Source organism: Cydia amplana, chromosome 17 (assembly GCF_948474715.1).
Source record: "Cydia amplana chromosome 17, ilCydAmpl1.1, whole genome shotgun sequence".
Classification (NCBI taxonomy): domain Eukaryota; kingdom Metazoa; phylum Arthropoda; class Insecta; order Lepidoptera; family Tortricidae; genus Cydia; species Cydia amplana.
In genome coordinates this window covers 1,666,513-1,679,589 of record NC_086085.1, presented here as the reverse complement: position 1 = coordinate 1,679,589, position 13,077 = coordinate 1,666,513, and positions in this window count along the sequence as shown.

The following is a 13,077-nucleotide window of genomic DNA, read 5'->3' as shown; positions in this document are numbered from 1 at the left end:
TATACATTAATATACCTACGTATAACAATTTTAAAATAAAATTGTCTTTCGAATTTCGGAGCAAAGTACATTTTACGGTATCTTTGTATTTGGTCAAGCGTCGCCTGGGACAAAAATAATAAATAGCCGAAAGGGATAGTGCCATAGAGAGAGATTCGTCCCTGAATTGCTGTCAAACTTCGGTTTTACAGCGAGTATGCCTAGTGAGTATTATATTCTTTGCACTCAGCCCACTATGTAAGACAATTCCAACATGGCTGTCACGGCACAATGGCGGACATGTCACAACATACATATATATTGTGGGGCTCGAACAATAAGACGATGATAGGTCAAATTACATAGTCTCGGGTTAGATCGTTGAAATTTCACATTAATTACAGTTTTCTTTAATCTGATAAAGGGAATAGTAATAAAGTCTTTTTTTAGCTCTAAACTTTGGGAATTTTACAATCCCAGGTGAAACAACGCGCTAAAAGCATCTGTCACACTGAAATATTTGTCCAAGTGATGTATCTCTAAAGTTTCATTCTATGGAACTTGCTAACTCTGGGCCCGATTCGGATTTTGAAATAGACATCTATTAGATATTTTTTAGACATCACCAAGATACGATAACGATATGTTTCGAACTTCAACATATTCACAAGAGACGACACGTACTAGATCCATTCTAGATACGTTATAGCTTAGATATCAACTAGTCCTCTTTTGCAGCGCAATTCGGGCAACCAATGTCACTTTTACGTTAGATAGAGTTAGATATCTAATAGATGTGAATTAGATCTCTAAGTCATATCTTGTGGAAATCGTTCAAGAGTATCTCCAGTATCGCGCAAATGTCATATTTGACAGGTTAGATCTTAAACATATCGTTATCGTATCTTGGCGATGACTAAAAGATATCTTATAGATGTCTATTTCAAAATCCGAATCGGGCCCTATGTTTATTTAACGTAAATAAAACAAACTTAATACTTAAGTACCTTATAAAATAAAATAACTAAAACTAAACCTAATAAAAAAATAAAAATAAATTGTTGAGATATTAGTAAAACTAATTTTTTTACAAGCAGAAACGTTTGCGAGCGATACTACATTTTTTTAAATTAAGGAATAATTGAAAATTTTACTCCTGCCGATTTTTTGGTTTAATTTAAATTTTTGTAGTACTTATTCCTGAAAGGAAGAAAAGTACTTTTAATACGTAATAGTCTAATACGCTACTTTTAGACTTTTAAGTGAGGATTTTGAATAATAAATATTTAAACAATAACTATCATTTGAATTTGATTTGTAATGTTTTACAGGTGGTATTTTCCTCGCGTTGGTGTGGTGAAAAATATTGTGTCACTCGGGAGCAAAGTTCGTATAACCCTCGTCCCTAGAAACCCTCTTCTCTTCTCAAGATTCCACTTTTCGAATCGATTTTTGGAATCTTTTGCTTGCTCGGCTATCTATACATATTAGCAAAAGTGCAGGGGTTAAACAACAACTTTGTCCCATTGTAAAACAATTAGCTATTTCTAAATTTATGTTAAAATGTGAATAGTTAAGTGTCTGTAGTGATGAATACAGAATTCCTGGACCATTATTTATTCAAAGTTGTCCTGTACACTTTTTTTAATTGTGAATTTCTATGTTATTTCTACTCAGAACCCCGAGCTCTTTTTATCGTAATAGGAGAAAAAAAGTGTCCCAAGGTTTTTTCCCATCCCGTTACCATTTTTCATAGACTTTATATGGCAGTCACGGAATGGAAAGATCTAAAAATGTATGAAAATTTTGAGACACTTTTTTTCTCCTATTAGGATCAAAAGAGCTCATGATTCTGAGTAGAAATAACGTAAAAAATCCCAATTTTGAAAAAAAAAAAATTTGGGGACAACTTTAAACAAAATGGCCTACCTACAAGTAGGAAAACGGGTAAGGATAACATTCCATTTCTGACCGCAGCTGCACTACTGATACTGAACGCGTCGCCGTTACTGTCAATTTCCATAGTACAAACAGTAGTGCAGCTGCGGTTGGAAATGGACTGTCACCTTAAAGCAGGCATATTTTGTAACTCGTTGTGGTTTGGTTCACAACTGACAGCTCAATGGCGGATGTAATCACAATAATAACGTTACACAGTCATGGTCCGTTCACAATGCTCACCTAAACGTTTTCACACGCATCGGCAAATAAACAAATAAAAAAAATCGGGGATAATCTGATACAGATTTACCTAGCCTCAATTAAAGCAAAGTTTGTACTATACATATAGATATTGTTTAGTACATCGTTTGCCAAATTAAAATGGCAGATAGGTTGAATAATTTGCTATCTGACAGAGATAGGCTATAATACCCACACTTGTTTCAATTTTCGAAGTTCTCGATAAACCTCCTGTGTCTTTTTAGGGTTCCGTAGTCACCTAGGAATCCTTATAGTTTGGCCATGTCCGTCTGTCCGTCCGTGGCTTTGCTCCGTGATCGTTAGTGCTAGAAAGCTGCAATACGGCACGGATATGTCAACGTAAAATTATAAAACACTCGTCAGTTTATAATCTTACTAGTTAAATTATAAACTGACGGTAGGGAGATTCTAAACTAACCTAACCTACGTTAGATTGTAAACTAACGGCTTCACAATCTTACGGTGTCAGATACACGCACGGTTACAGAATGGAAAAATAAAAACTACAATTTTTTTTGCTTTACGTTGGTCAGCTGTGTAAGGCAACGCAAATCCGATGCATCGACCCGCGACGTAACCTCGTAGTTTAGTCATTATCGTAATGACGGAAATTCGTCAATGATGCTTTTCCGACTAAAAACCAAGTTAAATCGTATATTTAGTAATGCAGACTCATTGTTGAATTTTGAGTTTTTTTATTATATTGCAACGAGAGAGCCACCTGGTTGTACCTAGATTAAGTTAGTACACATAATCATCTCCTGTTTCCTCACAATGTTTTCCTTTACCAAGAAGGGACTGGTAAATATCAAATGATATTTCGAACGTAAGTTCCGATAAACTCATTGGTACGAGCCGGGGTTTGAACCCGCGACCTCCTGATTGAAAGTCGCACGTCGCACTCTTACACATTAGTACTGATTAATATAAGGACTAAGTTTATACTTACTTCATTTAAAAACTTCCCAATATAACGTGACCAATTTTCTCCTTGTGTATAACCACTAGAGATGCCCCGAATAGTGGTTTTGGCCGAATACCGAATACCGAATATTCGGCCCCTCTCTCGGCCGAATACCGAATATTCGGCGACCGAATATTCGGCATGACATGCGAACATTTTGAGTCACAATTATTATGAAAACTGATCGCTAACAAAGCTCAACGTTAGATGACGTTAGCTAAGATATATTTTTGTTGAACAGCATTAATGAATAGAGTCAAACAAAACAGACTCATGATAAAAATAAAATGTTTTTTAATCAACAAATGCTCAAAAAGGGGTCTTTCGTATTAAACAACTTTCCAAGAACACATTCTAAATATACTTACATCGTTTTTGGTTATTTTTATTGTGCAATTTTTCTTTTAAAGTAAGTGCAACAGATATTCGGTATTCGGCCGAATAGTAGGCAACATTCGGCCGAATACCGAATAGTTGTCGAATATTCGTGGCATCTCTAATAACCACCGGAGACATCTCAATCCGCTTGTTAGATCAAAACTGCGGACCTTTATCAACGCGACCCGCTCAATCCAAGGGGTCATTCATTAAGTACCGCTACCAGATTACAATCAAGGACAAGTTTACTTTAACGAGCATACGAACTTATACAGAATTTGGAGGATTTAGCAAGATTATCAACTAACTAGAATACCTATAAAAAGACTGTGATTGAAGATTGTACCCTAGAACCTAAATGGTCGTGCACTGTACGGTTTAAGAGGAATTTCCTCCCGCGGACGCTGCGGTTGTGGAATAAGCTCCCTACCGAGGTTTTATCGATAGTGTAGGCGCTTCATTGCTTCATTCATTCAAAAAGTTATTGTATGGAAACCCATGCATTAATTCCTCAGTCGATGAAATTTGGCTTGGTTATTGTATAGTATGAGCCGAAACTAACATAATATACAAACGATGCAAAAGAGTTTGTAAAATCCTACTTGATTAAATGAGATTCTATTCTATTCTATTCTTATATAAATATCCAAAAAATAAAAAACACTCATAAGTTAGGTATACGTAAAAATACAAATCTGTTTATATGTATATTGAACCGAGTAATTCCTCAGTCCAAAATTATTTACCAAATAAGTTATTTGTATCAGTACCTATGTGATACTACGAGTAGAAAAGAGGGCTACAGTATGGGGTTCTTAAAATAGTGTACAGGTTTTTAAAGGGTCGGCAACGCGCATGTGACACACCTGGAGTTGCAGGCCGACGACGTGGCATTAAAAAGTTTATATTAGTTAAATTCTGACTTATGTACCATGTAATGATCATGTTACATTTTGGGTAATAAAAACTAAACTAAACCAGATATGACCCAAAATAGGTTTAGTCGTTGTTTTATTATTGAATAACAAACATTCAACGTACTTTTATCACACTTCACTTTTATTAGTTATAATAACATATTTTCTAGCATTTCTTTAAGCTCCTATTTCAAAGTACATGTTACATATAACAGTCTTCGTTATCTTCAAAGGAACGTACGGAGAATCCTATCTTATTTCTTACAACTATTGCTACGCGAATCTTGCGTTTTGTTTTCATCATGCTGTCGCCGTCAGATATATCGGAGCGGCCAAGGTGCTCGCCAATATCTGAACACTAGATGATGTACGCATGTACGGGAGTACGCTCTTTTCTTGAAGATTTAAAGGTTCGTATCAGAAATACCGCGAGCTACAGTTCATTCCATAGTTTAGCTGTGCGTGAAGGAAATTAGTGTGAACTAAGTCTACTTTTAGAATAGAAGATGATTTATTCGTAAGCACAAACAATACATAATATAAAAGAAAACACAAAATAAGATTAAAGTGCCACGAAATGGCCTCATCTCAGCATGTTGCTGGCGGCTTCCAGCGCTGGTCTTCCGATGAGACCATCAAGTGAGAAGAATCACGGAGGGTAACAGACAAGAAGAAAAAGACATCAAATAACATTTTTACAGTGAACAAATAGTAAATAAAATACAATTTTTGTGATATGTATGACCATATGCCATTTAAATATAGATTAAGGTTAAATAAATATAAGATAATGTACGAGAAACAAGATAGTAACAATGATTATACGAAATAAAAACAAACTTCACCTCGACTCTGTTCCAGATAAACTCAAATCGATCGAACAAAAACTTAAACTTTTTATTCAAAAGATACAAAAGGTCAAACAGAATGGATTAAACTATATATAGAAGCTATTGTGTGTACGAATGTTGACTGTTTTGCTTGCGGCTATATCTTGTTTGATCTGATGTTTGTTTAAGATTGTATTATTATGTTGTTAAGGAAATCAAAGGCGTGTACAAATTTAATGTAAGCTGTAATCATAAGTTGCGATCGAGACTTTCATTACGTAACCGACAAAAACTAGTAGTAGTGTAGCTTACATGGTAATATGTTAGACAGTAGTCTAAAATAAGAGAGACGTATATAATATTATTGTCTTCGGTTTTAGCGCGATAGTTACTCATGAAATAAAACCATTAAAACGGATTATATCGCGTATATTGAATTTACTCTACATCCCGACGTTTCGAACCCTTTACAGCGTTCGTGGTCAACGTAATCTATTTAATAGTGTTATTTCAAGAGAGACTGTATGTTTTTTAGCTGCCCAATTTCAACCAAATTGTCAATTTTCTTCCAAAGTAAGGGTGAAGGGTGAGGAAACCGGATTAATCCCTACAAGGCCTAGTTTACCCTCTGGGTTGGAAAGTCAGATGGCAGTCGCTTTCGTAAAAACTAGTGCCTACGACAATTCCTGGGATTAGTTGCCAAGCGGACCCCAGGCTCCCATGAGCCGTGGCAAAATGCCGGGATAACGAGAGGAAGATGATGACACCGAGGGCCAACGTCTTGTTCTCCTGAAGCATGACCTTCGAAACATCAGACACCAACTTTCCCAACTTCCAGCATCCTGAAATTGTAGGTACATAATTACTATATTATTCAAAACGCTGAAAACTCGCGATGTAGGCAAAACACCCTGGGAATTTGAACTCGGTAAAATTTGGAATAGTGATGTAACGAAGCTTGTTTAAGGGCTTGTGAAAATACATGTTCGTGAAATATTTTGTTGGATTTGGAATTTTCTTGTAATGGGATTTAATTATAATGGGATATTAAAGTGTAACTAACTAATAAATATTGCTTCTTTAGTTGCAATAGCTTTGAGTCGGACTCGCCCACCGAGGGTTCCGTACTTTTTAGTATTTGTTGTTATAGCGGCAACAGAAATACATCATCTGTGAAAATTTCAACTGTCTAGCCATCACGGTTCATCGGATACAGCCTGGTGACATACAGACGGACAGAGGAGTCTTAGTAATAGGGTCCCGATTTTACTCTTTGGGTACGGAACTCTAACTTCTCTTCTCAAACTCTGCAGGCTAACCCACTGCAAGAAGATGTTCAACGTCAGGTCGCTTACCCTCGTTCAAATTAGTACGCCCAAACAACCCCTATCGTAGCCTTACCCCGTCACTAACAAGCGTTAGAACTTCCCCACCCTTTATCCAGGATTATGTTAATTCGGGCTCAAATATTTTGCACATTCCAAATAATTTCCGTCTACTTAAAATTTACGGGTACAAGTTGAAATCTACTTAGTTAAGGGCATAACATTCGTTATGGGTAATCCGCTTATTTAACGTGCCGCGACAGCAGGTTTTGAATCAATCGGGATTATAGGTCAATCTTGCTGCAGAAATAATGGGCCATGGAATCAACGTATGAAACGCATGGATAGTTAAATGAAATATAACATCACTACATAGGTATGCGGTATAAAACAAAGTCGCTTCCCGCTGTCTGTCTGTCCCTATTGTATGCTTAGATCTTTAAAACTACGCACGGATTTTGATGGCAGTTTTTTTTTAATAGATAGAGTGATTCAAGAGGAAGGTTGATGTATAATTTGTTAACCCGTGCGAAGCCGGGGCGGGTCGCTAGTAAATGATATAAAGGTCATATACGAATTTTTTTAGCAAGTCCCCCAGTACCCATACCCAAGGCTGGAATCAAACCAGCGTCCTCTGCAATCGCGGCCGATGCCTTAAACCGCTAGGCCACCTGGATCACAGGTCAGCTGGTCACTGGAGCATGGGTCGATCTTTGCCCTCGTACATGGTTATATATTTAGTTTTTTTTTTGTATTGGGCTGATAGTACCAATTGGGCCCCACAAAATCGAACCTGAGGTCGCGGCAAACCTCGGAGGCGTTGGCGAGACGACCTCGACGCCTTTCACAGGAACTGGTGGGAGACGGGTCAAGACGGGATACGTGGAAAGGGAGGAGGGAGACCTCTGCCCAGCAGTGAGACACTCTAGGCTCATATAAATTCAAATCAAATATTTAGTACCGTAAAATGGGGTGAGTAGGGTCAAAATTGAAATTCAAGCCTCGATATCATTTTATTTTTACATATGAAAACTGAATGGTGTATATAATAAGTGTTCCGGACGTTTGTATTTTATTTTAGTTTTTATTTTATTTTGGGTAGTTCCATTTCATATCTTTGACAATAAAGAGAAAAACCCACCTCACCCCGTAGTGCCTCCTATTTGGGGTGAGAGGGGTTTTCATACAAAGGTGATTTTGCAAGCTTGTTCGATCGAGTTTTTTTTATTATGCTTATTACTATAGCTCCATTTTAAATTGGAATACATTATTTTTGTAGCAGTAGCCTTAAAATCCCTTCTCACCGCCCTCTCAAACCTTCTCTCCCCATTAATAACCCACCTCTCCCCGCGAAACCTACTCACCCCGTTTTACGGTATATAACTTAAATAACGATTGAATCGGTATTCCAAAATCTCGCAAGTTCAGATCTTGGCCGAAAGTCCCGAAACGGTGAGATTTTCCATAATATTTCTTTTATCACCTTTATTACACCTAATCCTCCAAAAACCAGTCGAAATATCCCCAATACTGAATACCTTTGTATAAGATAATAACTTGATGATGTAATTGTCGACGGGGATCGATTTTTGTCCAATTTATTTGGGGTGGTGTCTAATTCTCAATTTCCGGAGTTAGGGGGGGAAAGGGGGTGTAGGTTTGTGTGTGATAACACTGTATCCTGCAAGTTCTATAGCTTTTGTATTTATAAGCGCTGCACACTGGTGGCCTAGCGTGTAAGAGCGTGCGACATTCAATCCGGAGGTCGTGGGTTCAAACCACGTTCAAACCCCGGCTCGTACCAATGAGTTTTCAGAAACTTATGTACGAAATATCATTTGATTTTTACCAATCTCTTTTCGAACATCGTGAGGAAACCAGACTATAAACGCATTAAGGCCTAGTTTACCCTCTGGGTTGGAAGGTCAGATGCCAGGCGCTTTCGTAATTTTCAAACTAGTGCCTGCTACAATTACAGAATACAGAATACAGAGTGGGGTAGGGGTAGGGTGGCCAGATAGGTACATATCCTAACCTAAATTCGCCTTCAGTGGACTATAACTTCGCCTTAACTAGCATTATATCATTAATCATAACATTATAACTTGTATTATGGGTGTTTAGTAATTGAACTTAGTTAGGAATAAGTTCTAGTATAATTTTTATAATTAAAAAGTTTGGCACGGGTGGCAAAGTTTAGGTTATTTTAGAATTTTTATCATACAAAGTCTAAGTCAAAGTGGATTACTTTTCCAAATGGACACCTTAATCTCTACAGTGCGCGTTCAAATGTATCTGGCACAATCTAATTGTTTTACATATACAGACATGTTTCTTTTTGTTAAGCTAGTAGAAAATGGCACATGTTTATGACGCGTAGTCTGATCCGCTCAAATCGTCAATTACTGGCCACTGTTTTGTAATTGGCCACCCTAAACTAAACATACGTAATATTATTTTCTATATTTTCTATCATTAATTTTAGTATAAGGTGGCTCGTTATTGAAGGACGGCCAGTTATTGAAACCTTATACTAAAATTAATTCTGTTTATAAGTGAATTGAATTCATTTTTAGTTTAGGGTGGCCAGTTATGGGCGATTTACCCTATCTAAGCTCCAAAATAAATGTGACGAGTACCTAGAAACCTTAAAGGCTCGTTAAGAATCAACGTTCAAAACTGGACCATTAGTTGTATGTACTTAAGGACTATAGTTACCTGAGTTTACAGTACTTTTGCTGCGACTGTACACTGTTTCATTTCCATACCAAAATCAGTGCTGTAGCTTTTGACTTTCAAATACACGAAACGGTTTCGTCAAAACTCCGCATACCCGGTTTTTCGTGTCCACGACGGCATTGACTTTTAATTTGGATTTGATTGGGTCGCCATAGAGGAAGCAATCTGTATGTTTTTTCGATGTATTGGGGGACTGTCCTTTTGATCGTGTGCCCTTTGCTATTTCCTCTGTAATATTTATTACTTTGTGAATCACATATACCTCTCGTACTATACCTATAATATAGGTATATTATAGTACACTACTCGTAGTTTACGTAATATAATATACCTATAATATAGGTACACATAATAAATAGGTATAACCATTCGTGTTTTTATTTACAAGTATATATTTCTATCAATTCTTGGAAGTTAGGTATGTTGTGTTCATTTATTTATCTTTTTCTACTCCAGCACTTAAATGTGTCAATTAAATGACTGACAGTGATATCTAAAGCAATGTCATTTGAATGATTTGTCTATAGGCTCATAAGATGACTGCTAGCAGTCATCTTATGAGTATAATACAACTGCTTTATTTTTTTTAAAGATACAAGTTCCGATCATCTTGATTGAAAGAGGTATGTTTTCATTTACAATAATAACTCTTTTTTTTTTTTAAATAATAACTCAATTTTTTTTAAATAATAACTCTTTTTTTTAATAATAACTCTTTTTTTTAATAATAACTCTTTTTTTTAATAATAACTCTTTTTTTTTTTTTGCTGCAGCTGTCATAGAAAAAGTAATGTATGCAACAGCTCATAATTGGTTCTTAAAATTCTCGGGTCTTTTTTTACAAAACTCGACTACGTCTCGTTTTGTAACTTCGACCCTTGAATTTTAAGAACCCTTATTATATCACTGTTGCATAAACTACTATTTTATGTAGTTTCTTACTCATAATATTTATTTAAATTTTGCTTAATCACATGAGAGGCAAATCATGCCATAAAATACATAGGTAAGTATATCTCTCTTGACATAATTTCAGAATTTTTAGACTAAAATATAAGCCCAGTTGCGCAGGTTCAAATGACTTACAGGACCTGATGCTTTTATAAATTAGTATTTTACTTATTGAAATCAGATTAGTATTAGTACGAGCGAGACGCTCGCCCAAATGACAGCTTACTGATATGATTCCAATATAATTTCTAATATCGGTTTGATGTTAGTGTTTGATACTTTCGAATCCATTGGTCATTTCTTTGGTGGTCATTTGTTGAGTTCAGCGATTCAAACCATTAAATTTTCAATTACATTGCTCTTTCCACTATTTCACTAACCAAACAAATAAACCTATTACACCATTTGAAATTACAACGGCAAAGGGAATTCGTAGTTATGTTATATATATTATTTCGGGCGTAAACTGTGTAAATTCACCAGGAGTTCAGAATCGGAAGGGCGCAACGAAAGTGGGTTTCGAATGAGATAAACCCTTTTTGTGTGAGGGGGACGGGAACACCGTTTGTCCCATTCGTTGTCGGCATCCGGGGCCTAATTGCGTCTGTTAATGACGCGAATACAATGGTACCGTAGGTTTGATGTGGGAAACATTTTAGGTTAAAATATAATTTAAATCAATTTAGGTAAATTTAAAAAGAAGCGGTGGTGGACGAGTGGATATGACGCCCGACTTTCAATCCGGAGGTCGCGGGTTCAAATCCTGGCTCGTACCAATGAGTTTTTCGAAACTTATGTACGAAATATCATTTGATATTTACCACTAGCTTTTCGGTGAAGGAAAACATCGTGTGGAAACCTGCATACATCTGCGAAGAAATTCAAAGGTGTATGTGAAGTCCCGAATCCGCATTGCGCTAGCGTGGGGACTATAGCCCGAGCCCTCTCGCGCTTGAGAGAAGGCCTGTGCCCAGCAGTGGGACGTATAAAGGCTGAATTATTATTAGGTAAATACCGACAATTAACATATTTCAGTTCATTCTTTATTCAAAATTAAAGATTAATAGCCCGCTGATAAATTTATATACATTATACACCGTGGGCAGTAATAACCCGAAAGATTTAAACTAGCGATTTTAGAGCCTAATTAGAGTATATAAAGTTACATAACATATATCCCGGCTATCCCGATCGGTGTAAACGGCCTAATGTCATAAAGGTATCTAGTATCCCCTTAGCAATGAACACAGACCTACAATGACGATAACAGAGTAATTGAGATAAAAGTAATAAAAAAAACTAATCAAGAAGTGTAGTAAACTTAGTGTTGACAATATAGTCAATGTTGTTTTGTTTGTAAAATAAGCTACACAAAACATATGCAATTATGTTTAAATTGAAAAAGTACTATAAGTAGGTGATTACGCCGCGGGATACCAATTCGGGTGAAGTGCTCACAGGCTCACTTAGTTTATAAGATCTAGTTTTATGTAACTTCTGCCTTGCCTCCCGGGCAAGGTAGGTACGCATCTGACATTGAGCATGAGAGGCCTGTGCGGCTCGGCTCAAAAACCCATAGTCAACTAAGAAAAGGGATACCAATTCCCTAAGCACAAACTTTAAACAATTTAGCCATTAGCAAATCGCGATCATCCCCCAGATAACGTAAGAAAACAATAAACGTGAACATTTCACTCCTAAGCCGCGGAGAGAATTAATAAGCTATAAAAAATGCACAAGTCGTCCAACCCGCTACGGTGCGTGGCTTAAGACTGAGGCGGTAGCAGGTCGAAAATCGTTTTTAAGGCGTTATTTTTCCACCTTTAATAGCAAACATTGCTATAAGAGATGATGTTTAGAGTTAACTTTTTTGCATACAGATTATAATACGGTTGCCAAAAAATATGCACAGCAAGCCTTTCTCTAGTAACTTCATCGATTCAAAACGTTTCGCTCTATGGAAAAAAAAATCGAACATAGCTGGATGTAAAACGCACCTTTAAAAATTTGTAACGAGTTTTGCAAACATGTTAGTTTTAATCGAACTTATCGATTAGTATAAAATAACAATTCAATAATATTGGTATCCACGATCCCGGTACAGAGCTATAACCCCGAAAATCCAAGTTCGCAAATTGCGGGCATTTTTCTCTGTCACTCTAATTACGCCTTCATTGGAGGAAAATCGGAATTTGCGAATTTCGATTTTCGCGGTAGCCCCTCTGTGCTCAGCGAGCTACCTTCGGAGAAGGTCATGAACTCACTGCACCTTAACAGCGCTGACGCTTTTCATGCCGTAAGCTTTATCGCTTATATCTCATGACTTGCGAGCTTAAACCGAGCGTCGATCGCATCCCGAAAGTCAACGTGACAAGCCTATCAATACAGCAATGAATTCAATTAAACGAACACGGAGCGTTTACGTGTTATCGGTTTTTAATTAAATGGAAAAATAAGGCTTAGCCATTGTTTTCGCTTAAGCTATAACGTGATTTCATTGTTTTTTTTTTGTGGGATGACCTTAGTACAACTTAGTACCTATACGACTATAATATAGTGAAAAGTGGCGGGAGTGTGCATTGTTGGAATGAGGGGATGCCTTTGGTCAGTGGTGGTGCTCTTATAGGCTAGTAAAAAACTATTAAATTAAAAAAAGCGGCCAAGTGCGAGTCGGACTCGCCCATGAAGGATTCCGTATTTAGGCGATTTATGACGTATAAAAAAAAACTACTTACTAGATCTCGTTCAAACCAATTTTCGGTGGAAGTTTACATGGTAATGTACATCATATA